Source organism: Salmo trutta, chromosome 9 (genome assembly GCF_901001165.1).
Source record: "Salmo trutta chromosome 9, fSalTru1.1, whole genome shotgun sequence".
Lineage (NCBI taxonomy): Eukaryota > Metazoa > Chordata > Actinopteri > Salmoniformes > Salmonidae > Salmo > Salmo trutta.
In genome coordinates this window covers 32,964,974-32,991,871 of record NC_042965.1, presented here as the reverse complement: position 1 = coordinate 32,991,871, position 26,898 = coordinate 32,964,974, and the positions used below count along the sequence as shown (strand labels likewise).

General features: G+C 38.2%; 10 non-coding genes across 10 annotated transcripts; all 10 read left to right on the top strand.

Annotated features, from left to right (window-relative positions):
• Window positions 1-10,859: 10,859 nt before the first annotated feature.
• On the top strand, window positions 10,860-10,970 carry trnal-caa (transfer RNA leucine (anticodon CAA)). Its single transcript has 2 exons — window positions 10,860-10,897; window positions 10,925-10,970. It is a non-coding gene; the product is annotated as a tRNA-Leu (tRNA).
• Window positions 10,971-12,043: 1,073 nt separating this feature from the next.
• Window positions 12,044-12,155, top strand: trnal-caa (transfer RNA leucine (anticodon CAA)). Its single transcript has 2 exons — window positions 12,044-12,081; window positions 12,110-12,155. It is a non-coding gene; the product is annotated as a tRNA-Leu (tRNA).
• A 1,073-nt stretch (window positions 12,156-13,228) lies between these two features.
• On the top strand, window positions 13,229-13,340 carry trnal-caa (transfer RNA leucine (anticodon CAA)). The gene is made up of 2 exons: window positions 13,229-13,266; window positions 13,295-13,340. It is a non-coding gene; the product is annotated as a tRNA-Leu (tRNA).
• A 3,535-nt stretch (window positions 13,341-16,875) lies between these two features.
• trnal-caa (transfer RNA leucine (anticodon CAA)) lies at window positions 16,876-16,987 on the top strand. Its single transcript has 2 exons — window positions 16,876-16,913; window positions 16,942-16,987. It is a non-coding gene; the product is annotated as a tRNA-Leu (tRNA).
• A 1,228-nt stretch (window positions 16,988-18,215) lies between these two features.
• Window positions 18,216-18,327, top strand: trnal-caa (transfer RNA leucine (anticodon CAA)). Its single transcript has 2 exons — window positions 18,216-18,253; window positions 18,282-18,327. It is a non-coding gene; the product is annotated as a tRNA-Leu (tRNA).
• A 1,072-nt stretch (window positions 18,328-19,399) lies between these two features.
• On the top strand, window positions 19,400-19,511 carry trnal-caa (transfer RNA leucine (anticodon CAA)). The gene is made up of 2 exons: window positions 19,400-19,437; window positions 19,466-19,511. It is a non-coding gene; the product is annotated as a tRNA-Leu (tRNA).
• A 1,532-nt stretch (window positions 19,512-21,043) lies between these two features.
• On the top strand, window positions 21,044-21,155 carry trnal-caa (transfer RNA leucine (anticodon CAA)). The gene is made up of 2 exons: window positions 21,044-21,081; window positions 21,110-21,155. It is a non-coding gene; the product is annotated as a tRNA-Leu (tRNA).
• A 2,252-nt stretch (window positions 21,156-23,407) lies between these two features.
• On the top strand, window positions 23,408-23,519 carry trnal-caa (transfer RNA leucine (anticodon CAA)). The gene is made up of 2 exons: window positions 23,408-23,445; window positions 23,474-23,519. It is a non-coding gene; the product is annotated as a tRNA-Leu (tRNA).
• Window positions 23,520-23,868: 349 nt separating this feature from the next.
• On the top strand, window positions 23,869-23,980 carry trnal-caa (transfer RNA leucine (anticodon CAA)). Its single transcript has 2 exons — window positions 23,869-23,906; window positions 23,935-23,980. It is a non-coding gene; the product is annotated as a tRNA-Leu (tRNA).
• Window positions 23,981-24,688: 708 nt separating this feature from the next.
• Window positions 24,689-24,800, top strand: trnal-caa (transfer RNA leucine (anticodon CAA)). The gene is made up of 2 exons: window positions 24,689-24,726; window positions 24,755-24,800. It is a non-coding gene; the product is annotated as a tRNA-Leu (tRNA).
• Window positions 24,801-26,898: the final 2,098 nt, after the last annotated feature.

Genomic DNA, 26,898 nt, shown 5'->3' with positions numbered 1-26,898 from the left:
ACAAAAAATACAAATCTGCACTTTCTCATATACGCCAAATAGATAACCCATGAATGTAAACCTTGTCCCAAGCATCCCTCATCTCAATCAGAGTAAATATTGATCTTTAGATTTCACACTTCCTACGTGCAATATTTGCTTTCACATTTAGCCCTTTTCACAAAAACAGTGTTACATCTAATGTTGAAATGGCCAGATGACCCTGTCTTCATGTGATAGGGTTAGGCATAATCAGTACAGTGAGAATAGAGACCTCACTGATCTTCTGGCAATGTACAATTTCTGCTTTGATCATCATTACTTTAGAGGGAAATTATGGCCAGGTCATCATGGTTAGTTGATGGTTCATTATATTTTCGTGAGGATGACTAATATTCTATCATAGCTTATCTTATCTCACAATGATACCATTTTTCCCTAACCTAAGGCCTACACAAGACTCCTTTTGGGAACATCCGTCATTTCTATTTAGAAGTCTTTTCTATCTCTCTTGTATTTTTTTTTAAAGCATTTTTGCTCAAAGTATAGGCCTACTATGGAAAAACAAATTTTTTAACTATACTTGTCAAACACAATTTCCAAAATAAATGTGACATTTGGGTCTCGGACTGTCCTTCCACCAGGTGTGCAAGCAGCGAGTGAAATGAAGCCAATCAGCATGTCTGATAGTCAGGAAGTTTCTTATTCAGGTCACTGGTTATTGGAAGCTCTGACTGCGATGGTTAAAGTGCACTAAAAGCCTCAGGTTTGGGGTTGTGTCTAATTTGGAACGTTAATGTAGTCCCAAATAACAGGCCGTACGTGGCTCAAACTCTGTCATGGTCTGTTTGAGATCACTAACAGCAACTTAAGTAGAGAGGATTGCCTAGGAAGGAGTAACCATCAATAATGTTCCATGTTTGAAGTGTGGCGCTGATATACATTACCAGTCAAAAGTTTGGACACACCTGCTCATTCAAGGATTTTTCTTTGTTTTTACTATTTTCTACATTGTAGAAAAATTGTGAAGACATCAAAATTATGAAAAAGCACATGTGAAATCATGTAGTAATCATGAAGTGCTCCCGAGTGGCGCGGTGGTCTAAGGCACTGCATCATTACAGACCTTGGTTTGAGTCCAGGCTGTATCACGATGGGCCCTGGGTAGCCTGTCATTGTAAATATGAATTTGATCTTAAATGACTTGCCTGGTAAAATAAGGAATTTAAAGTGTTAAACAAACTAAAGTAATTTTAGATTCTTCAAAGTAGATACCCTTTACCTTTAATTTATTTATTTATTTATTTATTTTATTTTACAGTTATTTTACCAGGTAAGTTGACTGAGAACACATTCTCATTCACAGCAACGACCTGGGGAATAGTTTCAGGGGAGAGGAGGGGGATGAATGAGCCAATTGTAAGCTGGGGATGATTAGGTGGCCGTGATGGTATGAGGCCCAGATTGGGAATTTAGCCAGGACACCGGGGTTAACACCCCTACTCTTACGATAAGTGCAATGGGATCTTTAATGACCTCAGAGAGTCAGGACACCCGTTTAACGTCCCATCCGAAAGACGGCACCCTACACAGGGCAGTGTCCCCAATCACTGCCCTGGGGAATTGGGATATTTGTTAGACCAGAGGAAAGAGTGCCTCCTACTGGCCCTCCAACACCACTTCCAGCAGCATCTGGTCTCCCATCCAGGGATGGACCTTGACACACTCTTGGCATTCTCTTAACCAACTTCATGAGATAGTCACCTGGAATGCATTTCAACTAACAGGTGTGCCTTGTTAAAAGTTCATTTGTGGAATTGTTTTCATTCTTAATGTGTTTGAAACAATCAGTTGTGTTGTGACAAGGTAGAGGTGGTATACAGAAGATAGCCCTATTTGGTAAATAACCAAGTCCATATTATGTCATGAATGGCTCAAATAAGCAAAGAGAAATGACAGTCCATCATTACTTTTAAGACATGAAGGTCAGTCAATCTGAAACATTTCAAGAACTTTCAAGGTTTCTTCAAGTGCAGTCACAAAAACCATCAAGCGATATGATGAATCTGGCTCTCATGAGGACCACCACAGGAAAGGAAGACCCAGAGTTACCTCTGCTGCAGAGGATACGTTCATGAGAGTTACCAGCCTCAGAAATTGCAGCCCAAATAAATGCTTCACAGAGTTCAAGTAACAGACACATCTCAACATCAACTGTTCAGAAGAGACTGCGTGAATCAGGCCTTCATGGTCGAATTGCTGCAAAGAAATCACTACTAAAGGACACAAAAAGAAGAAGAGACTTGCTTGGGCCAAGAAACACGAGAAATGGAAATTAGACTGGTGGATATCTGTCCTTTGGTCTGATTTTTGGTTCCAACCACCTTGTCTTTGTGAGACGCAGAGTAGGTGAATGGATGATCTCCGCATGTGTGGTTCCCTTCGTGAAGCATGGAGGAGGTGTGATGTTGTGGGGGGTGCTTTGCTGGTGACACTGTTTGTAATTTACTTAGATTTCAAGGCACACATAACCAGCATGGCTACCACAGCACTCACAGCATTCACCACCCTGGGCTCCCAAGTTGCGCAGCGATCTAAGGCACTGCATCTCAGTGCAAGAAGCGTCACTGCAGTCCCTGGTTTGAATCCAGGCTGCATCACATCAGGCTGTGATTGGGAGTCCCACAGGGCGGCGCACAATTGGCATAGCATCGTCCGGGTTTTGCCGGGGTAGGCCGTCATTGTAAATAAGAATTTGTTCTTAACTGACTTGCGATACTCCATCCCATCTGGTTTGCACTTAGTGGGACTATCATTTGTTTTTCGACAGGACAATGACCCAACACACCTCCAGGCTGTGTTAAGGCTATTTGACCAAAAAGAAGAGTGATGTAGTGCTGCATCAGATGACCTCGCCTCCTCAATCACCCGACCTCAACCCAATTGAGATGGTTTGTGATGAGTTGGACCGCAGAGTGAAGGAAACGCAGCCAATAAGTGCTCAGCATATGTGGGAACTCCTTCAAGACTGTTGGAAAAGCATTCCAGGTGAAGCTGGTTGAGAGAATGCCAAGAGTTTTCAAAGCTGTCATCAGGCAAAGTATGGCTACTTTGAAGAATCTAAAATAGAAAATATATTTTTTGTTTGTTTAACACTTTTTTGGTTACTACATAATTCCATATGTGTTATTTCATAGTTTTGATGTCTTCACTACTATTCTAGAATGTAGAAAATTGTAAAAATAAAGAAAAGCCCTTGAATGAGTAGGTGTGTCCAAACTTTTGACTGGTACTATATTTCCAGTGGGGTTTTAGAACAATGCAGATAGAAATGTAATAAATTAGGTGTCAAAATGCTCTATAGCACACAACATAAGATCATCAATGTTCTATTAAATACATTTCTACTGTATCTGAACTAATATACATTATAAAACATACTGTACATTAACTGCTTGTCTAAAGGAATGTTGTATGTCATCCTGTTTAAATATGTTTTCTGATATGACACATTAATGAGTGATGGCTATTTAGAAACTGTGAGAAAACCTCTTGACTTCAGAAGAGTGTTCCATCACCCCTGTAGAAAACTCAGTGTTCCCTCAAACGACTGTAGTGCGGGTCCTCAAAAATGCTTGATCAACAAATGCTCATGTTATTCTATTCCTCCTCTGTGCTGCTTGTTTTCTGGAATTACAAGTTGAAGTTCCCAGAACTCTTTTCTCTCTTGATTTTTACATGTGACGTACAGATTTGTATTTGTATTTATTAAGGATCCCCATTAGCTCACTTGGCAGCAGCTACTCTTTTTTGGGTCCAGATGTAATGGTAAAATAACATTTTCTGCAGCTTGTGACATGACAGCCTCTCCCCTGTGTGTGCTGTGTCTGTAAATACTTTAAAACATATTATAGGATAAGATCCTGCAAGGGTATGTTTTTGTTGGCTCAGCAACTCGCAGCACTGGTGTCTCTGGAGAGAAGTGTTTATTAATCTAAAGTAATTCATCAAGAGAAATGCTGCATATTTCATCATTTAAAGCCTGCTAAAAGATTCATGAGAGCAAATAAGCTCAAACTGATTTGTTTTGAGGGTTTGCAGACGTGTTATGTTTTTACAGAATATTGCACAAACATGGCAAACGTGAAAACATAAAATCTGCATTTACATATGAGATTACTCTCATTGCTCTCTAATTTCTCTCTGTATTTCCCTTCTTCCAAAAACAGTAGCCTACATAAACAGTATCTTCTGACTGGTAGTAGCATCTGACAGAAGTTCCTTCAGCCTCCAGGCATGGCTTGAAATTAAACACATACCTTTGAAGTCATTCAATTCAAACCAATGAATAACCTACTACTTCTAAGCCTGTATAGCTACAGCTTAAATAACTGGATATACAAACAATGGTGTGAAGGTTGTGAAGAGAGAGCTTTGATGTAGATACTGTCTGAGTGACCCTACAGTAAGTATGAGTTACGTGGGAGCCTCCGCTGCCCTCAGACTCTGGGGACACAGCAATTCTACTGCCCTCCTGACGTGGTCATGATATACAGTACCAGTCAAAGGTTTGTACACACCTACTGATTACAGGTTTTTTTCTTTATTTTTACTATTTCCTACATTTTATAAAAATAGTGAAGACATCAAAACTATGAAATAACACATATGGCATCATATAGTAACCAAAAAAGTATTAAACAAATCAAAATATATTTTATATTTGAGATTCTTCAAAGTAGCCACCCTTTGCCTTGATGACAGTTTTGCACACTCTCACTGGGCAACATTGAGAGAGGTAGGGCTACAGTACCGTAGCAGTATGTAAACAAATGAACCTTTTTACGTTTGATGAAGTAGAGTACAATCACAACACTCAACCTAACTAAGAGTGGAACTAGCAAATATAGTTGGATGAAAAAATCATAAAATGATTTATAGACAAATTTCACATACTGTACAACCTGTGAGATGGGAATGAAAGGGAGGTAGTTCTGGGTCTAGATAAGAGACTTTATTGAAAAGGCTTACTTACTTAACCTGATTAATGGGTTTATTAAACTAAATGATTCACATATTAGAATGGCGCCGAAGGAGATTGCTACCGTTTTACGATCCCGTAACCAATTGTGCTATTGTGTATGTTTTTCACGTTATTTGTAACTTATTATGTACATAACGTTTCTGCCACTATGTCTTATGACCGAAAAGAGCTTCTAGATATCAGGACAGCGATTATCCACCCTGTACTGGAGGAATACATTTTCTTCAACGAGTCGGACGGATGGGAAGGATTTACTTCAGACGCCCGACAAGGCGCTCGTCCCCGTCATTCGCAGGAGAAAGAGACGGAGGTATCGGGGACGAAGGTCCGGGTGCCTTGTAAGGATCCTTTGCCGAGAGGGTAATCTACCGTTACCATCGGTCCTATTAGTCAACGTACAATCAATCGATAATAAAAATAGTCAAACTATAATCACGTATATCCGACCAACAGGACGTTAAAATCTGTAATATCTTATGTTTCACCGAGTCGTGACTGAATGACATGAATACCATACAGCTGGTGAGTTTTAAGCTTGTTCGGCAGGATAGAACGGTCTATGTATATTTGTAAACGAGAGCTGGTGCACGAAATCTAAGAAAGTCTCAAGGTTTTGCTCACTTGAGGTAGAGTATCTCATGATAAGCTGTAGACCACACTATTTTCCAAGAGAGTTTTCATCTGTATTTTTCATAGCTGTCCATACACCACCACAAACCGATGCTGGCACTAAGACCGCACTCAATGAGCTGTATATGGCCATAAGCAAACAGGAAAACGCTCATCCAGAGGCGGCACCCCTAGTGGCCGGGGACTTTAATGCAGGGAAAATCAAATCCTTTTTTCTCATTTCTACCATCATGTTAAATGTGCAGCCAGAGGGGAAAAAAACTCTAGACCACTTTTACTCCACACACAGAGACGTGTAAAAAGCTCTCCCTCGCCCTCCATTTGGCAAATCTGACCATAATTCTATCCTCCTGATTCCTGCTTACAAGCAAAAACTAAAGCAGGAAGCACCAGTGACTCTGTCATTAAGAAAGTGGTCAAATGAAGCAGATGCTAAGCTACAGGACTGTATGGCTAACACAGACTGGGAATATGTTCCGGGATTCTTCCAATGGCATTGAGGAGTACACCACATCAGTCACTGGCTTCATCAATAAGTGCATCGACGACGTTGTCCCCACAGAAACTGTACGTACATACCCCAACCAGAAGCAATGAATTACAGGCAACATCCGCACTGAGCTAAAGAGTAGAGCTGCCGCTTTCAAGGAGCGGGACTCTAACCCGGAAGCTTATAAGAAATCCCTCTATGCCCTCCGACGAACCATTAAAACAGGCAAAGCGTCAATACAGGACTGAGATCGAATCGTACTACACTGGCTCCGACACTCGTCGGATGTGGCAGGGCTTGCAAACTATTACAGACTAAAAAGGGAAGCACAGCTAAATTACTTTTATGAGCACTTCGAGTAGAGCAACACTGAAACATGCATGAGAGCGTCAGCTGTTCCGGACGACTGTGTGATCACGCTCTCCGTAGCTGATGTGAGAAATACCTTTAAACATGTCAACATTCACAAGGCCGCAGGGCTAGACGGATTCCCAGGACGTGTATTCCGAGCATGCGCTGACCAACTGGCAAGTGTCTTCACTGACATTTTCAACCTGTCCCTGACTGAGTCTGTAATACCAACATGTTTCAAGCCGACCACCATAGTCCCTAAACACTAAGTTAACCTGCCGAAATGACTACTGACCCGTAGCACTCACGTCTGTAGCCATGAAGTGCTTTGAAAGGCTGGTCATGGCTCACATCAACACCATTATCCCAGAAATCCTAGACCCACTCCAATTTGCATACCGCCCCAACAGATCCACACATGATGCACTCTCTATTGCACTCCACACTGCCCTTTCCCACCTGGACAAAAGGAACACCTATGTGAGAATGCTATTCATTGACTACAGCTCAGCGTTTAACACCATAGTGCCCTCAAAACTCATTACTAAGCTAAGGACCCTGGGACTAAACACCTCCCTCTGCAACTGGATCCTGGACTTTCTGACGGGCTGCCCCAGGTGGTGAGGGTAGGTAACAAACACATCCGCCACGCTGATCCTCAACACGGGGGCCCCTCAGGGGTACGTGCTCAGTCCCCTCCTGTACTCTAGTCCCCTCCTGTACTCCAACACCATCATCAAGTTTTGCCGATGACACAACAGTGGTAGGCCTGATCACCAACAATGATGAGACAGCCTATAGGGAGGAGGTCAGAGACCTGGCCGTGTGGTGCCAGGACAACAACCTCTCCCTCAACATGAATAAGAGCGGATTGTGGACTACAGGAAAAGGAGGATTGAGCACGCCCCCATTCTCATCGACAGGGCTGCAGTAGAGCAGGTTGAGAGCTTCAAGTTCCTTGGTGTCCACATCACCAACAAACTGTCATGGTCCAAACACGCTAAGACAGTCGAAGAGGGCACGACAAAACCTAGTCCCCCTCAGGAGACTGAAAAGACTTGTCATGGGTCCTCAGATCCTCAAAAGGTTCCACAGCTGCACCATCGAAAGCATCCTGACTGGTTGCATCACTGCTTGGTATGGCAACTGCTCGGCCTCCAACTGCAAGGCACTACGTAGGATAGTGCATACAGTCCAGTACATCACTGGGACCAAGCTTCCTGCCATCCAGGACCTCTATACCAGGCGGTGTCAGAGGAAGGTCCTAAAATTTGTCAAAGACTCCAGCCACCCTAGTCATAGACTGTTCTCTCTGCTACCAAACTTCAAGCGTTACCGGAGCGCCGGGTCTAGGTCCAAAAGGCTTCTTAACAGCGTCTACCCCCAAGCCATAAGACTCCTGAACAGCTAATCAAATGCCTACCCAGTCCCCTCTTTTACGCTTCTGCTACTCTCTGTTTATTATCTATGCATAGTCACGTTAACTCTACCTACATGTACATATTACGTCAATTACCTCGACTATCCGGCGCATATGACAAATAAAATGTGATTATTCACAATATAAAACCCCTAAAATTAGGCCATATCATCTGTTTTCCAGTAACACCTAAACATCATCAACTTCAGAGTCAAATTCAGTATGTTATACATTGGTTCCTAAAAAACTCAACTAAATATATGCCTCCTCAGGTTGATACCACAAGCACCTGTTTCCACTGTGTGCCAGAAAGTGGTCTGGAAAGTGAGACATAAATGTTCCTGATGGCTGTCCAAGGACCTTGGGCACGACTATGTGAATAATTACGCTTCATGCACTTGTTTACATGTTTAATGATTCACAGAAAAGGCTGCTCATTCCTCAGAATATAAACAAGGTTGCTGGATCCTAGCTTGAGATGCCCATGTGAAACTAAAATGTTAATGTAAATCTCCCATGGATGTCAGTGCATAATTTACAAGAGTCTGAGTTACCTGTGAATAACCAGAGTGACCACTCAGATTCAACGTGCAGAGCCACTATCACTGTAGGACATTGTGTGACAACCGTGTGAATGGAACCTATAGGTTAACTCTGCCATCGTGACTATAATAATAGCTGGTAATATACACAGAGAATTTCTCCAAATGGTGAAAGGAAATAACATGAACAGTGATTTGTAGGTTCATACACGTCATCAATTGCGGGAATAATCGTTTGATACAGGTCATCATTTGCCTAGATTAGAATTCACACACTTATGTACTTTCCTTAAAAAAAATGTTTTTAATATGTGTTGTATTAGGTTTCAGAATTTTTTTTTTTTCACTTCCTTAAATCCTGTCTGCATCCTACCTACAGATCAGACTTTATTTTACAGAATAGTGAAAAACATAAGAATTTAAAGAATTTGAAGAATTTATAGTTGTCAGGACGGCCGAGTGTTCTAAGGCGCCAGACTCAAGGTGCGAATCCTTCCTGGTTACAGCGGTACTCTGGTGTCCGATTGGAGGAGGTAGTAATTTGAGAACAGAAAACACATGAAACGGGAAAAATCTTTCGATTCAGTTCATCATATGCCTAGGTTAGAATTCACTCACATACGCAATTTCCTTAAAAAAAAATGTTTTTGAAGGGCTTGTAGTTGGCAGGATGCTTGAGTAGTCGAAGGCGCCAGCCTTAAGAAGATACGTTTTCCTGGTGATAGGGGTATTCTGGTGTCTGATTGGAGGCGAGGGTTCAAATCCCTCTTCTGACAGAGATTTTGCCTAAAAAAGTAGCTTTTCATCTACACCGAGAATTTCTCGAAATGGAGAAAGTAAAACACATGTACAGTGATGAATAGTTTCATAGATCTCATAATTTGAGAACAGAAAACAAATTAAACGTTAATAATCGTTCGATACAGGTCATCATAAGCCTAGCTTATAATTCACTCACTTACGCAAACTCCTTTAAAAAAATGTTTTTACAATATCTTTCATTAGATTTTAGCATTTTTTTGTTTTCTGTATCTTAAGTTCTGCATGTTTCCATCGGACATATCAAACCTTATGTTACAGATTCGTGAAAAACATTTGAATATTAAAGTTTTGTAGTTGTCAGGATGGGCGAGTGGTCTAAGGCGCCAGACTCAAGAGTGAGAAGTCTTCCTGGTTGTAGGGGTGTTCTCGTCCCCGATTAGAGGCGAGGGTTAAAATCCGTCTTCTGGCAGAGATTTTGCCTAAAAAAGTAGCTTTTCATCTAGTCCGAGAATTTCTCGAAATGGAGAAAGTAAAACACATGAACAGTGATGAATAGTTTCATAGATCTCGTAATTTGAGAACAGAAAACAAATGAAACGTTAATAATCGTTCGATACAGGTCATCATAAGCCTAGCTTATAATTCATTCACTTACGCAAACTCCTTTAAAAAAATGTTTTTACAATATCTTTCATTAGATTTTAGCATTTTTTGTTTTCTGTTCTTTGTATCTTAAGTTCTGCATGTATCCATCGGACATATCAAACCTTAAGTTACAGATTCGTGAAAAACATTTGAATTTTAAGCTTTTGTAGTTGTCAGGATGGGCGAGTGGTCTAAGGCGCCAGACTCAAGAGTGAGAAGTCTTCCTGGTTGTAGGGGTGTTCTCGTCCCCGATTAGAGGCGAGGGTTAAAATCCGTCTTCTGGCAGAGATTTTGCCTAAAAAAGTAGCTTTTCATCTAGTCCGAGAATTTCTCGAAATGGAGAAAGTAAAACACATGAACAGTGATGAATAGTTTCATAGATCTCGTAATTTGAGAACAGAAAACAAATGAAACGTTAATAATCGTTCGATACAGGTCATCATAAGCCTAGCTTATAATTCATTCACTTACGCAAACTCCTTTAAAAAAATGTTTTTACAATATCTTTCATTAGATTTTAGCATTTTTTTGTTTTCTATTCTTTGTATCTTAAGTTCTGCATGTTTCCATCGGACATATCAAACCTTATGTTACAGATTCGTTCTGGTCTCCGATTGGAGGCGAGGGTTCAAATCCCTCTTCTGACAGAGAGTTTGCCTAAAAAAGTAGCTTTTCATCTACACCGAGAATTTCTCGAAATGGAGAAAGTAAAACACATGAACAGTGATGAATAGTTTCATATATCTCATAATTTGAGAACAGAAAACAAATGAAATGTTAATTATCGTTCTATACACGTCATCATAATCCTAGCTTACAATTCACTCACTTACGCAAACTCCTTTAAAAAAATGTTTTTACAATATCTTTCATTATATTTTAGCATTTTTTGGTTTTCTGTTCTTTATATCTTAAGTTCTGCATGTTTCCATCGGACATATCAAACCTTATGTTACAGATTCGTGAAAAACACATGAATTTTAAGGTTTTGTAGTTGTCAGGATGGCCTAGTGGTCTAAGGCGCCAGACTCAAGGTGAGAGGCCTCCTGGTTGTAGGGGTGTTCTGGTCTCCGATTGGAGGCGAGGGTTCAAATCACTCTTCTGACAGAGATTTTGCCTAAAAAAGTAGCTTTTCATCTACACCGAGAATTTCTCGAAATGGAGAAAGTAAAACACACGAACAGTGATGGATAGTTTCATAGATCTCATAATTTGACAACAGAAAACAAATGAAAGGTTAATTATCGTTTGATACAGGTCATCATAAGCCTAGCTTACAATTCAATCACTTACGCAAACTCCTTTAACAAAATGTTTTTACAATATCTTTCATTAGATTTTAGCATTTTTTGGTTTTCTGTTCTTTGTATCTTAAGTTCTGACTGTTTCCATCGGACATATCAAACCTTATGTTACAGATTCGTTCTGGTCTCCGACTGGAGGCGAGGGTTCAAATCCCTCTTCTGACAGAGATTTTGCCTAAAAAAGTAGCTTTTCATCTACACCGAGAATTTCTCGAAATGGAGAAAGTAAAACACATGAACAGTGATGGATAGTTTCATAGATCTCATAATTTGAGAACAGAAAACAAATGAAAAGTTAATAATCGTTCGATACAGGTAATCATTAGCCTAGCTTATAATTCACTCACTTACGCAAACTCCTTTAACAAAATGTTTATACAATATCTTTCATTAGATTTTAGCATTTTTTTGTTTTCTGTTCTTTGTATCTTAAGTTCTGCATGTTTCCATCGGACATATCAAACCTTATGTTACAGATTCGTTCTGGTCTCCGATTGGAGGCGAGGTTTCAAATCCCTCTTCTGACAGAGATTTTGCCTAAAAAAGTAGCATTTCATCTACACTGAGAATTTCTCGAAATGGAGAAAGTAAAACACATGAACAGTGATGAATAGTTTCATAGATCTCATAATTTGAGAACAGAAAACAAATGAAATGTTAATAATCGTTCGATACAGGTCATCATAAGCATAGCTTAAAATTCACTCACTTACGCAAACTCCTTTAAAAAAATGTTTTTACAATATCTTTCATTATATTTTAGCATTTTTTGGTTTTCTGTTCTTTATATCTTAAGTTCTGCATGTTTCCATCGGACATATCAAACCTTATGTTACAGATTCGTGAAAAACACATGAATTTTAAGGTTTTGTAGTTGTCAGGATGGCCTAGTGGTCTAAGGCGCCAGACTCAAGGTGAGAGGCCTTCCTGGTTGTAGGGGTGTTCTGGTCTCCGATTGGAGGCGAGGGTTCAAATCACTCTTCTGACAGAGATTTTGCCTAAAAAAGTAGCTTTTCATCTACACCGAGAATTTCTCGAAATGGAGAAAGTAAAACACACGAACAGTGATGGATAGTTTCATAGATCTCATAATTTGACAACAGAAAACAAATGAAAGGTTAATTATCGTTTGATACAGGTCATCATAAGCCTAGCTTACAATTCACTCACTTACGCAAACTCCTTTAACAAAATGTTTTTACAATATCTTTCATTAGATTTTAGCATTTTTTGGTTTTCTGTTCTTTGTATCTTAAGTTCTGACTGTTTCCATCGGACATATCAAACCTTATGTTACAGATTCGTTCTGGTCTCCGACTGGAGGCGAGGGTTCAAATCCCTCTTCTGACAGAGATTTTGCCTAAAAAAGTAGCTTTTCATCTACACCGAGAATTTCTCGAAATGGAGAAAGTAAAACACATGAACAGTGATGAATAGTTTCATAGATCTCATAATTTGAGAACAGAAAACAAATGAAAAGTGAATAATCGTTCGATACAGGTAATCATAAGCCTAGCTTATAATTCACTCACTTACGCAAACTCCTTTAACAAAATGTTTATACAATATCTTTCATTAGATTTTAGCATTTTTTTGTTTTCTGTTCTTTGTAGCTTAAGTTCTGACTGTTTCCATCGGACATATCAAACCTTATGTTACAGATTCGTTCTGGTCTCCGATTGGAGGCGAGGGTTCAAATCCCTCTTCTGACAGAGAGTTTGCCTAAAAAAGTAGCTTTTCATCTACACCGAGAATTTCTCGAAATGGAGAAAGTAAAACACATGAACAGTGATGAATAGTTTCATATATCTCATAATTTGAGAACAGAAAACAAATGAAATGTTAATTATCGTTCTATACAGGTCATCATAAGCCTAGCTTACAATTCACTCACTTACGCAAACTCCTTTAACACAATGTTTTTACAATATCTTTCATTAGATTTTAGCATTTTTTGGTTTTCTGTTCTTTGTATCTTAAGTTCTGCATGTTTCCATCGGACATATCAAACCCTATGTTACAGATTCGTGAAAAACACATGAATTTTAAGGTTTTGTAGTTGTCAGGATGGCCGAGTGGTCTAAGGCGTCAGACTCAAGGTGAGAAGCCTTCCTGGTTGTAGGGGTGGTCTGGTCTCCGATTGGAGGCGAGGGTTCAAATCCCTCTTCTGACAGAGATTTTGCCTAAAAAAGTAGCTTTTCATCTACACCGAGAATTTCTCGAAATGGAGAAAGTAAAACACAAAAACAGTGATGGATAGTTTCATAGATCTCATAATTTCACAACAGAAAACAAATGGAAGGTTAATTATCATTCTATACAGGTCATCATAATCCTAGCTTACAATTCACTCACTTACGCAAACTCCTTTAACAAAAGGTTTTTACAATATCTTTCATTAGATTTTAGCATTTTTTTGATTTCTGTTCTTTTTATCTTAAGTTCTGACTGTTTCCATCGGACATATCAAACCTTATGTTACAGATTCTTTCTGGTCTCCGATTGGAGGCGAGGGTTCAAATCCCTCTTCTGACAGAGATTTTGCCTAAGAAAGTAGCTTTTCATCTAAACCGAGAATTTCTCGAAATGGAGAAAGTAAAACACATGTACAGTGATGAATAGTTTCATAGATCTCATAATTTGAGAACAGAAAACAAATTAAACGTTAATAATCGTTCGATACAGGTCATCATAAGCCTAGCTTATAATTCACTCACTTACGCAAACTCCTTTAAAAAAATGTTTTTACAATATCTTTCATTAGATTTTAGCATTTTTTTGTTTTCTGTATCTTAAGTTCTGCATGTTTCCATCGGACATATCAAACCTTATGTTACAGATTCGTGAAAAACATTTGAATATTAAAGTTTTGTAGTTGTCAGGATGGGCGAGTGGTCTAAGGCGCCAGACTCAAGAGTGAGAAGTCTTCCTGGTTGTAGGGGTGTTCTCGTCCCCGATTAGAGGCGAGGGTTAAAATCCGTCTTCTGGCAGAGATTTTGCCTAAAAAAGTAGCTTTTCATCTAGTCCGAGAATTTCTCGAAATGGAGAAAGTAAAACACATGAACAGTGATGAATAGTTTCATAGATCTCGTAATTTGAGAACAGAAAACAAATGAAATGTTAATAATCGTTCGATACAGGTCATCATAAGCCTAGCTTATAATTCATTCACTTACGCAAACTCCTTTAAAAAAATGTTTTTACAATATCTTTCATTAGATTTTAGCATTTTTTGTTTTCTGTTCTTTGTATCTTAAGTTCTGCATGTATCCATCGGACATATCAAACCTTAAGTTACAGATTCGTGAAAAACATTTGAATTTTAAGCTTTTGTAGTTGTCAGGATGGGCGAGTGGTCTAAGGCGCCAGACTCAAGAGTGAGAAGTCTTCCTGGTTGTAGGGGTGTTCTCGTCCCCGATTAGAGGCGAGGGTTAAAATCCGTCTTCTGGCAGAGATTTTGCCTAAAAAAGTAGCTTTTCATCTAGTCCGAGAATTTCTCGAAATGGAGAAAGTAAAACACATGAACAGTGATGAATAGTTTCATAGATCTCGTAATTTGAGAACAGAAAACAAATGAAACGTTAATAATCGTTCGATACAGGTCATCATAAGCCTAGCTTATAATTCATTCACTTACGCAAACTCCTTTAAAAAAATGTTTTTACAATATCTTTCATTAGATTTTAGCATTTTTTTGTTTTCTATTCTTTGTATCTTAAGTTCTGCATGTTTCCATCGGACATATCAAACCTTATGTTACAGATTCGTTCTGGTCTCCGATTGGAGGCGAGGGTTCAAATCCCTCTTCTGACAGAGAGTTTGCCTAAAAAAGTAGCTTTTCATCTACACCGAGAATTTCTCGAAATGGAGAAAGTAAAACACATGAACAGTGATGAATAGTTTCATATATCTCATAATTTGAGAACAGAAAACAAATGAAATGTTAATTATCGTTCTATACACGTCATCATAATCCTAGCTTACAATTCACTCACTTACGCAAACTCCTTTAACAAAATGTTTTTACAATATCTTTCATTAGATTTTAGCATTTTTTGGTTTTCTGTACTTTGTATCTTAAGTTCTGCATGTTTCCATCGGATATATCAAACCTTATGTTACAGATTCATGAAAAACACATGAATTTTAAGGTTTTGTAGTTGTCAGGATGGCCGAGTGTTCTAAGGCGTCAGACTCAAGGCGAGAAGCCTTCCTGGTTGTAGGGGTTTTCTGGTCTCCGATTGGAGGCGAGGGTTTAAATCCCTCTTCTGACAGAGATTTTGCCTAAAAAAGTAGCTTTTCATCTACACCGAGAATTTCTCGAAATGGAGAAAGTAAAACACACGAACAGTGATGGATAGTTTCATAGATCTCATAATTTGACAACAGAAAACAAATGAAAGGTTAATTATCGTTTGATACAGGTAATCATAAGCCTAGCTTACAATTCACTCACTTACGCAAACTCCTTTAACAAAATGTTTTTACAATATCTTTCATTAGATTTTAGCATTTTTTTGTTTTCTGTTCTTTGTAGCTTAAGTTCTGACTGTTTCCATCTGACATATCAAACCTTATGTTACAGATTCGTTCTGGTCTCCGATTGGAGGCGAGGGTTCAAATCCCTCTTCTGACAGAGAGTTTGCCTAAAAAAGTAGCTTTTCATCTACACCGAGAATTTCTCGAAATGGAGAAAGTAAAACACATGAACAGTGATGAATAGTTTCATATATCTCATAATTTGAGAACAGAAAACAAATGAAATGTTAATTATCGTTCTATACAGGTCATCATAATCCTAGCTTACAATTCACTCACTTACGCAAACTCCTTTAACAAAATGTTTTTACAATATCTTTCATTAGATTTGAGCATTTTTTGGTTTTCTGTTCTTTGTATCTTAAGTTCTGACTGTTTCCATCGGACATATCAAACCTTATGTTAGAGATTCGTTCTGGTCTCCGATTGGAGGCGAGGGTTCAAATCCCTCTTCTGACAGAGATTTTGCCTAAAAAAGTAGCTTTTCATCTACACCAAGAATTTTCGAAATGGAGAAAGTAAAAAACATGAACAGTGATGAATAGTTTCATAGATCTCATAATTTGAGAACAGAAAACAAATGAAAATGTAATAATCGTTCGATACAGGTAATCATAAGCCTAGCTTATAATTCACTCACTTACGCAAACTCCTTTAACAAAATGTTTATACAATATCTTTCATTAGATTTTAGCATTTTTTTGTTTTCTGTTCTTTGTAGCTTAAGTTCTGACTGTTTCCATCGGACATATCAAACCTTATGTTACAGATTCGTTCTGGTCTCCGATTGGAGGCGAGGGTTCAAATCCCTCTTCTGACAGAGAGTTTGCCTAAAAAAGTAGCTTTTCATCTACACCGAGAATTTCTCGAAATGGAGAAAGTAAAACACATGAACAGTGATGAATAGTTTCATATATCTCATAATTTGAGAACAGAAAACAAATAAAATGTTAATTATCGTTCTATACAGGTCATCATAATCCTAGCTTACAATTCACTCACTTACGCAAACTCCTTTAACAAAATGTTTTTACAATATCTTTCATTAGATTTTAGCTTTTTTTGGTTTTCTGTTCTTTGTATCTTAAGTTCTGCATGTTTCCATCGGACATATCAAACCCTATGTTACAGATTCGTGAAAAACACATGAATTTTAAGGTTTTGTAGTTGTCAGGATGGCCGAGTGGTCTAAGGCGTCAGACTCAAGGTGAGAAGCCTTCCTGGTTGTAGGGGTGTTCTGGTCTCCGATTGGAGGCGAGGGTTCAAATCCCTCTTCTGACAGAGATTTTGCCTAAAAAAGTAGCTTTTCATCTACACCGAGAATTTCTCGAAATGGAGAAAGTAAAACACATGAACAGTGATGAATAGTTTCATAGATCTCATAATTTGAGAACAGAAAACAAATGAAATGTTAATTATCGTTACATTTACATTTAAGTCATTTAGCAGACGCTCTTATCCAGAGCGACTTACAAATTGGTGCATTCACCTATAATATCCAGTAGAACAACCACTTTACAATAGTGCATCTAAATCTTTTAAAGGGGGGGGGGGGGGTTAGAAGGATTACTTTATCCTATCCCAGGTATTCCTTAAAGAGGTGGGGTTTCAGGTGTCTCCGGAAGGTGGTGATTGACTCCGCTGTCCTGGCATCGTGAGGGAGCTTGTTCCACCATTGGGGTGCCAGAGCGGCGAACAGTTTTGACTGGGCTGAGCGGGAACTGTGCTTCCTCAGAGGTAGGGAGGCGAGCAGGCCAGAGGTGGATGAACGCAGTGCCCTTGTTTGGGTGTAGGGCCTGATCAGAGCCTGAAGGTACGGAGGTGCCGTTCCCCTCACAGCTCCGTAGGCAAGCACCATGGTCTTGTAGCGGATGCGAGCTTCAACTGGAAGCCAGTGGAGAGAGCGGAGGAGCGGGGTGACGTGAGAGAACTTGGGAAGGTTGAACACCAGACGGGCTGCGGCGTTCTGGATGAGTTGTAGGGGTTTGATGGCACAGGCAGGGAGCCCAGCCAACAGCGAGTTGCAGTAATCCAGACAGGAGATGACAAGTGCCTGGATTAGGACCTGCGCCGCTTCCTGTGTGAGGCAGGGTCGTACTCTGCGAATGTTGTAGAGCATGAACCTACAGGATCGGGTCACCGCCTTGATGTTAGTGGAGAACGACAGGGTGTTGTCCAGGATCACGCCAAGGTTCTTAGCACTCTGGGAGGAGGACACAAGGGAGTTGTCAACCGTGATGGCGAGATCATGGAACGGGCAGTCCTTCCCCGGGAGGAAGAGCAGCTCCGTCTTGCCTAGGTTCTATACAGGTCATCATAATCCTAGCTTACAATTCACTCACTTACGTAAACTCCTTTAACAAAATGTTTTTACAAAATCTTTCATTAGATTTTAGCATTTTTTGGTTTTCTGTTCTTTGTATCTTAAGTTCTGCATGTTTCCATCGGACATATCAAACCTTATGTTACAGATTCGTCAAAAACATATGAATTTTAAGGATTTGTAGTTGTCAGGATGGCCGAGTGGTCAAAGGCGCCAGACTCAAAGTGAGAAGCCTTCCTGGTTGTAGGGGTGTTCTGGTCTCCGATTGGAGGCGAGGGTTCAAATCCCTCTTTTGACCGAGATTTTGCCTAAAAAAGTAGCTTTTCATCTACACCGAGAATTTCTCGAAATGGAGAAAGTAAAACACATGAACAGTGATGAATAGTTTCATAGATCTCATAATTTGAGAACAGAAAACAAATGAAAGGTTAATAAAAGTTCGATACAGGTCATCATAAGCCTAGCTTATAATTCACTCACTTACGCAAACTCCTTTAAAAAAATGTTTTTACAATATCTTTCATTAGATTTTAGCATTTTTTGTTTTCTGTTCTATGTATCTTAAATTCTGCATGTTTCCATCGGACATATCAAACCTTATATTACAGATTCGTTCTGGTCTCCGATTGGAGGCGAGGGTTCAAATCCCTCTTCTGACAGAGATTTTGCCTAAAAAAGTAGCTTTTCATCTACACCGAGAATTTCTCGAAATGGAGAAAGTAAAACACACGAACAGTGATGGATAGTTTCATAGATCTCATAATTTGAGAACAGAAAACAAATGAAAGGTTAATTATCGTTCGATACAGGTCATCATAAGCCTAGCTTACAATTCACTCACTTACGCAAACTCCTTTAACAAAATGTTTTTACAATATCTTTCATTAGATTTTAGCATTTTTTGGTTTTCTGTTCTTTGTACCTTAAGGTCTGACTGTTTCCATCGGACATATCAAACCTTATGTTACAGATTCGTTCTGGTCTCCGATTGGAGGCGAGGGTTCAAATCCCTCTTCTGACAGAGAGTTTGCCTAAAAAAGTAGCTTTTCATCTACACCGAGAATTTCTCGAAATGGAGAAAGTAAAACACATGAACAGTGATGAATAGTTTCATATATCTCATAATTTGAGAACAGAAAACAAATGAAATGTTAATTATCGTTCTGTACAGGTCATCATTATCCTAGCTTACAATTCACTCACTTACACAAACTCCTTTAACAAAATGTTTTTACAATATCTTTCATTAGATTTTAGCATTTTTTGGTTTTCTGTTCTTTGTACCTTAAGGTCTGACTGTTTCCATCGGACAAATCAAACCTTATGTTACAGATTCGTCAAAAACATGTGAATTTTAAGGTTTTGTAGTTGTCAGGATGGCCGAGTGGTCTAAGGCGCCAGACTCAAGGTTAGAATCGTTCCTGGTTGTAGGGGTGTTCTGGTCTCCGATTGGAGGCGAGGGTTCAAATCCCTCTTCTGACAGAGAGTTTGCCTAAAAAAGTAGCTTTTCATCTACACCGAGAATTTCTCGAATTGGAGAAAGTAAAACACATGAACAGTGATGAATAGTTTCATATATCTCATAATTTGAGAACAGAAAACAAATGAAAGGTTAATAATCATTCGATACAGGTCATCATAAGCCTAGCTTATAATTCACTCACTTACGCAAACTCCTTTAAAAAAATGTTTTTACAATATCTTTCATTAGATTTTAGCATTTTTTGGTTTTCTGTTCTTTGTATCTTAAGTTCTGCAGGTTTCCATTGGACATATCAAACCTTATGTTACAGATTCGTGAAAAACACATGAATTTTAAGATTTTGTAGTTGTCAGGATGGCTGAGTGGTCTAAGGCGCCAGACTCAAAGTGAGAAGCCTTCCTGGTTGTAGGGGTGTTCTGGTCTCCGATTGGAGGCGAGGGTTCAAATCTCTCTACTGACAGATATTTTGCCTAAAAAAGTAGCTTTTCATCTACACCGAGATTTTCTCGAAATGGAGAAAGTAAAACACATGATCAGTGATGGATAGTTTCATAGATCTCATAATTTGAGAACAGAAAACAAATGAAAGGTTAAATATCGTTCGATACAGGTCATCATAAGCCTAGCTTACAATTCACTCACTTATGCAAACTCCTTTAACAAAACGTTTTTACAATATCTTTCATTAGATTTTAGCATTTTTTTGTTTTCTGTTCTTTGTACCTTAAGTTCTGACTGTTTCTATCGGACATATCAAACCTTATGTTACAGATTCATTCTGGTCTCTGATTGGAGGCGAGGGTTCAAATCCTTCTTCTGACAGAGAGTTTGCCTAAAAAAGTAGCTTTTCATCTACACCGAGATTTTCTCGAAATGGAGAAAGTAAAGCACATGAGCAGTGATGGATAGTTTCATAGATCTCATAATTTGAGAACAGAAAACAAATGAAAGGTTAAATATCGTTCGATACAGGTCATTATAAGCCTAGCTTACAATTCACTCACTTATGCAAACTCCTTTAACAAAATGTTTTTACAATATCTTTCATTAGATTTTAGCATTTTTTTGTTTTCTGTTCTTTGTATCTTAATTTCTGACTGTTTCCATCGGACATATCAAACCTTATGTTAAGATTCGTTCTGGTCTCTGATTGGAGGCGAGGGTTCAAATCCTTCTTCTGACAGAGATTTTGCCTAAAAAAGTAGCTTTTCATCTACACCGAGAATTTCTCGAAATGGAGAAAGTAAAACACATGAACAGTGATGAATAGTTTCATAGATCTCATAATTTGAGAACAGAAAACAAATGAAACGTTAATAATCGTTCAATACAGGTCATCATAAGCCTAGCTTATAATTCACTCACTTACGCAAACTCCTTTAAAAAAATGTTTTTACAATATCTTTCATCAGATTTTACCATTTTTTGTTTTCTGTTCTTTATATCTTAAGTTCTGCATGTTTCCATCGGACATATCAAACCTTATGTTACAGAATCGTGAAAAACATATGAATTTTAAGGTTTTGTACTTGTCAGGATGGCCGAGTGGTCTAAGGCGCCAGACTCAAGGTGAGAAGCCTTCCTGGTTGTAGGGGTGTTCTGGTCTCCGATTGGAGGCGAGGGTTCAAATCCCTCTTCTGACAGAGATTTTGCCTAAAAATGTAGCTTTTCATCTACACCGAGAATTTCTCGAAATGGAGAAAGTAAAACACATGAACAGTGATGAATAGTTTCATAGATCTCATAATTTGAAAACAGAAAACAAATGAAATGTTAATTATCGTTCTATACAGGTCATCATAATCCTAGCTTACAATTCACTCACTTACGTAAACTCCTTTAACAAAATGTTTTTACAAAATCTTTCATTAGATTTTAGCATTTTTTGGTTTTCTATTCTTTGTATCTTAAGTTCTGCATGTTTCCATCGGACATATCAAACCTTATGTTACAGATTCGTTCTGGTCTCTGATTGGAGGCGAGGGTTCAAATCCTTCTTCTGACAGAGATTTTGCCTAAAAAATAGCTTTTCATCTACACCGAGAATTTCTCGAAATGGAGAAAGTAAAACACATGAACAGTGATGAATAGTTTCATAGATCTCATAATTTGAGAACAGAAAACAAATGAAACGTTAATAATCGTTCGATACAGGTCATCATAAGACTAGCTTATAATTCACTCACTTACGCAAACTCCTTTAAAAAAACGTTTTTACAATATCTTTCATCAGATTTTACCATTTTTTTGTTTTCTGTTCTTTGTATCTTAAATTCTGCGTGTTTCCATCGGACATATCAAACCTTATGTTACAGATTCGTTCTGGTCTCCGATTGGAGGCGAGGGTTCAAATCCCTCTTCTGACAGAGATTTTGCCTAAAAAAGTAGCTTTTCATCTACACCGAGAATTTCTCGAAATGGAGAAAGTAAAACACACGAACAGTGATGGATAGTTTCATAGATCTCATAATTTGAGAACAGAAAACAAATGAAAGGTTAATTATCGTTCGATACAGGTCATCATAAGCCTAGCTTACAATTCACTCACTTACGCAAACTCCTTTAACAAAATATTTTTACAATATCTTTCATTAGATTTTAGCATTTTTTTGTTTTCTGTTCTTTGTATCTTAAGTTCTGCATGTTTCCATCGGACATATCAAACCCTATGTTACAGATTCGTGAAAAACACATGAATTTTAAGGTTTTATAGTTGTCAGGATGGCCGAGTGGTCTAAGGCGTCAGACTCAAGGTGAGAAGCCTTCCTGGTTGTAGGGGTGTTCTGGTCTCTGATTGGAAGCGAGGGTTCAAATCCCTCTTCTGACAGAGATTTTGCCTAAAAAAGTAGCTTTTCATCTACACCGAGAATTTCTCGAAATGGAGAAAGTAAAACACACGAACAGTGATGGATAGTTTCATAGATCTCATAATTTGACAACAGAAAACAAATGAAAGGTAAATTATCGTTCAATACAGGTCATCATAAGCCTAGCTTACAATTCACTCACGCAAACTCCTTTAACAAAATATTTTTACAATATCTTTCATTAGATTTTAGCATTTTTTTGTTTTCTGTTCTTTGTAGCTTAAGTTCTGACTGTTTCCATCGGACGTATCAAACCTTATGTTACAGATTCGTTTTGGTCTCCGATTGGAGGCGAGGGTTCAAATCCCTCTTCTGACAGAGATTTTGCCTAAAAAAGTAGCTTTTCATCCACACCGAGAATTTCTCGAAATGGAGAAAGTAAAACACACGAACAGTGATGGATAGTTTCATAGATCTCATAATTTGACAACAGAAAACAAATGAAAGGTTAATTATCGTTCGATACAGGTCATCATAAGCCTAGCTTACAATTCACTCACTTACGCAAACTCCTTAAACAAAATGTTTTTACAATATCTTTCATTAGATTTTAGCATTTTTTTGTTTTCTGTTCTTTGTAGCTTAAGTTCTGACTGTTTCCATCGGACATATCAAACCTTATGTTACAGATTCGTTCTGGTCTCCGATTGGAGGCGAGGGTTCAAATCCCTCTTCTGACAGAGAGTTTGCCTGAAAAAGTAGCTTTTCATCTACACCGAGAATTTCTCGAAATGGAGAAAGTAAAACACATGAACAGTGATGAATAGTTTCATAGATCTCATAATTTGAGAACAGAAAACAAATGAAACGTTAATAATCGTTCAATACAGGTCATCATAAGCCTAGCTTATAATTCACTCACTTACGCAAACTCCTTTAAAAAAATGTTTTTACAATATCTTTCATCAGATTTTACCATTTTTTGTTTTCTGTTCTTTATATCTTAAGTTCTGCATGTTTCCATCGGACATATCAAACCTTATGTTACAGAATCGTGAAAAACATATGAATTTTAAGGTTTTGTAGTTGTCAGGATGGCCGAGTGGTCTAAGGCGCCAGACTCAAGGTGAGAAGCTTTCCTGGTTGTAGGGGTGTTCTGGTCTCCGATTGGAGGCGAGGGTTCAAATCCCTCTTCTGACAGAGAGTTTGCCTGAAAAAGTAGCTTTTCATCTACACCGAGAATTTCTCGAAATGGAGAAAGTAAAACACATGAACAGTGATGAATAGTTTCATAGATCTCATAATTTGAGAACAGAAAACAAATGAAAGGTTAATTATCGTTCGATACAGGTCATCATAAGCCTAGCTTACAATTCACTCACTTACGCAAACTCCTTTAACAAAATATTTTTACAATATCTTTCATTAGATTTTAGCATTTTTTGGTTTTCTGTTCTTTGTATCTTAAGTTCTGCATGTTTCCATCGGACATATCAAACCTTATGTTACAGATTCGTGAAAAACACATGAATTTTAAGATTTTGTAGTTGTCAGGATGGCCGAGTGGTCTAAGGCGCCAGACGCAAGGTGAGAAGCCTTCCTGGTTGTAGGGGTGTTCTGGTCTCCGATTGGAGGCGAGGGTTCAAATCCCTCTTCTGACAGAGATTTTGCCTAAAAAAGTAGCTTTTCATCTACACCGAGATTTTCTCGAAATGGAGAATGTAAAACACATGAGCAGTGATGGATAGTTTCATAGATCTCATAATTTGAGAACAGAAAACAAATGAAAGGTTAAATATCGTTCGATACAGGTCATTATAAGCCTAGCTTACAATTCACTCACTTATGCAAACTCCTTTAACAAAATGTTTTTACAATATCTTTCATTAGATTTTAGCATTTTTTTGTTTTCTGTTCTTTGTATCTTAATTTCTGACTGTTTCCATCGGACATATCAAACCTTATGTTAAGATTCGTTCTGGTCTCTGATTGGAGGCGAGGGTTCAAATCCTTCTTCTGACAGAGATTTTGCCTAAAAAAGTAGCTTTTCATCTACACCGAGAATTTCTCGAAATGGAGAAAGTAAAACACATGAACAGTGATGAATAGTTTCATAGATCTCATAATTTGAGAACAGAAAACAAATGAAACGTTAATAATCGTTCAATACAGGTCATCATAAGCCTAGCTTATAATTCACTCACTTACGCAAACTCCTTTAAAAAAATGTTTTTACAATATCTTTCATCAGATTTTACCATTTTTTGTTTTCTGTTCTTTATATCTTAAGTTCTGCATGTTTCCATCGGACATATCAAACCTTATGTTACAGAATCGTGAAAAACATATGAATTTAAGGTTTTGTAGTTGTCAGGATGGCCGAGTGGTCTAAGGCGCCAGACTCAAGGTGAGAAGCCTTCCTGGTTGTAGGGGTGTTCTGGTCTCCGATTGGAGGCGTGGGTTCAAATCCCTCTTCTGACAGAGATTTTGCCTAAAAAAGTAGCTTTTCATCTACACCGAGAATTTCTCGAAATGGAGAAAGTAAAACACATGAACAGTGATGAATAGTTTCATAGATCTCATAATTTGATAACAGAAAACAAATTAAACGTTCATAATCATTCGATACAGGTCATCATAAGCCTAGCTTACAATTCACTCACTTACGCAAACTCCTTTAACAAAATGTTTTTACAATATCTTTCATCAGATTTTACCATTTTTTTGTTTTCTGTTCTTTGTATCTTAAATTCTGCGTGTTTCCATCGGACGTATCAAACCTTATGTTACAGATTCGTTCTGGTCTCCGATTGGAGGCGAGGGTTCAAATCCCTCTTCTGACAGAGATTTTGCCTAAAAAAGTAGCTTTTCATCTACACCGAGAATTTCTCGAAATGGAGAAAGTAAAACACACGAACAGTGATGGATAGTTTCATAGATCTCATAATTTGAGAACAGAAAACAAATGAAAGGTTAATTATCGTTCGATACAGGTCATCATAAGCCTAGCTTACAATTCACTCACTTACGCAAACTCCTTTAACAAAATATTTTTACAATATCTTTCATTAGATTTTAGCATTTTTTGGTTTTCTGTTCTTTGTATCTTAAGTTCTGCATGTTTCCATCGGACATATCAAACCCTATGTTACAGATTCGTGAAAAACACATGAATTTTAAGGTTTTGTAGTTGTCAGGATGGCCGAGTGGTCTAAGGTGTCAGACTCAAGGTGAGAAGCCTTCCTGGTTGTAGGGGTGTTCTGGTCTCTGATTGGAAGCAAGGGTTCAAATCCCTCTTCTGACAGAGACTTTGCCTAAAAAAGTAGCTTTTCATCTACACCGAGAATTTCTCGAAATGGAGAAAGTAAAACACACGAACAGTGATGGATAGTTTCATAGATCTCATAATTTGACAACAGAAAACAAATGAAAGGTAAATTATCGTTCAATACAGGTCATCATAAGCCTAGCTTACAATTCACTCACGCAAACTCCTTTAACAAAATATTTTTACAATATCTTTCATTAGATTTTAGCATTTTTTTGTTTTCTGTTCTTTGTGGCTTAAGTTCTGACTGTTTCCATCGGACATATCAAACCTTATGTTACAGATTCGTTTTGGTCTCCGATTGGAGGCGAGGGTTCAAATCCCTCTTCTGACAGAGATTTTGCCTAAAAAAGTAGCTTTTCATCTACACCGAGAATTTCTCGAAATGGAGAAAGTAAAACACATGAACAGTGATGAATAGTTTCATAGATCTCATAATTTGAGAACAGAAAACAAATGAAACGTTAATAATCGTTCGATACAGGTCATCATAAGCCTAGCTTATAATTCACTCACTTACGCAAACTCCTTTAACAAAATGTTTTTACAATATCTTTCATTAGATTTGAGCATTTTTTGGATTTCTGTTCTTTGTATCTTAAGTTCTGCATGTTTCCATCGGACATATCAAACCTTATGTTACAGATTCCTGAAAAACATTTGAATTTTAAGGTTTTGTAGTTGTCAGGATGGCTGAGTGGTCTAAGGCGCCAGACTCAAGGTGAGAAGCCTTCCTGGTTGTAAGGGGTGTTCTGGTCTCTGAGTGGAGGCGAGGGTTCAAATCCCTCTTCTGAAAGAGATTTTGCCTAAAAAAGTAGCTTTTCATCTACACCGAGAATTTCTCGAAATGGAGAAAGTAAAACACATGAACAGTGATGAATAGTTTCATAGATCTCATAATTTGAGAACAGAAAACAAAGGAAACGTTAATAATCGTTCGATACAGGTCATCATAAGCCTAGCTTATAATTCACTCACTTACGCAAACTCCTTTAACAAAATGTTTTTACAATATCTTTCATTAGATTTTAGCATTTTTTGGTTTTCTGTTCTTTGTATCTTAAGTTCTGCATGTTTCCATCGGACATATCAAACCTTATGTTACAGATTCGTGAAAAACATTTGAATTTTAAGGTTTTGTAGTTGTCTGGATGGCCGAGTGGTCTAAGGCGCCAGACTCAAGGTGAGAATCCTTCCTGGTTGTATGGGTGTTTCTGGTCTCCGATTGGAGGCGAGGGTTCAAATCACTCT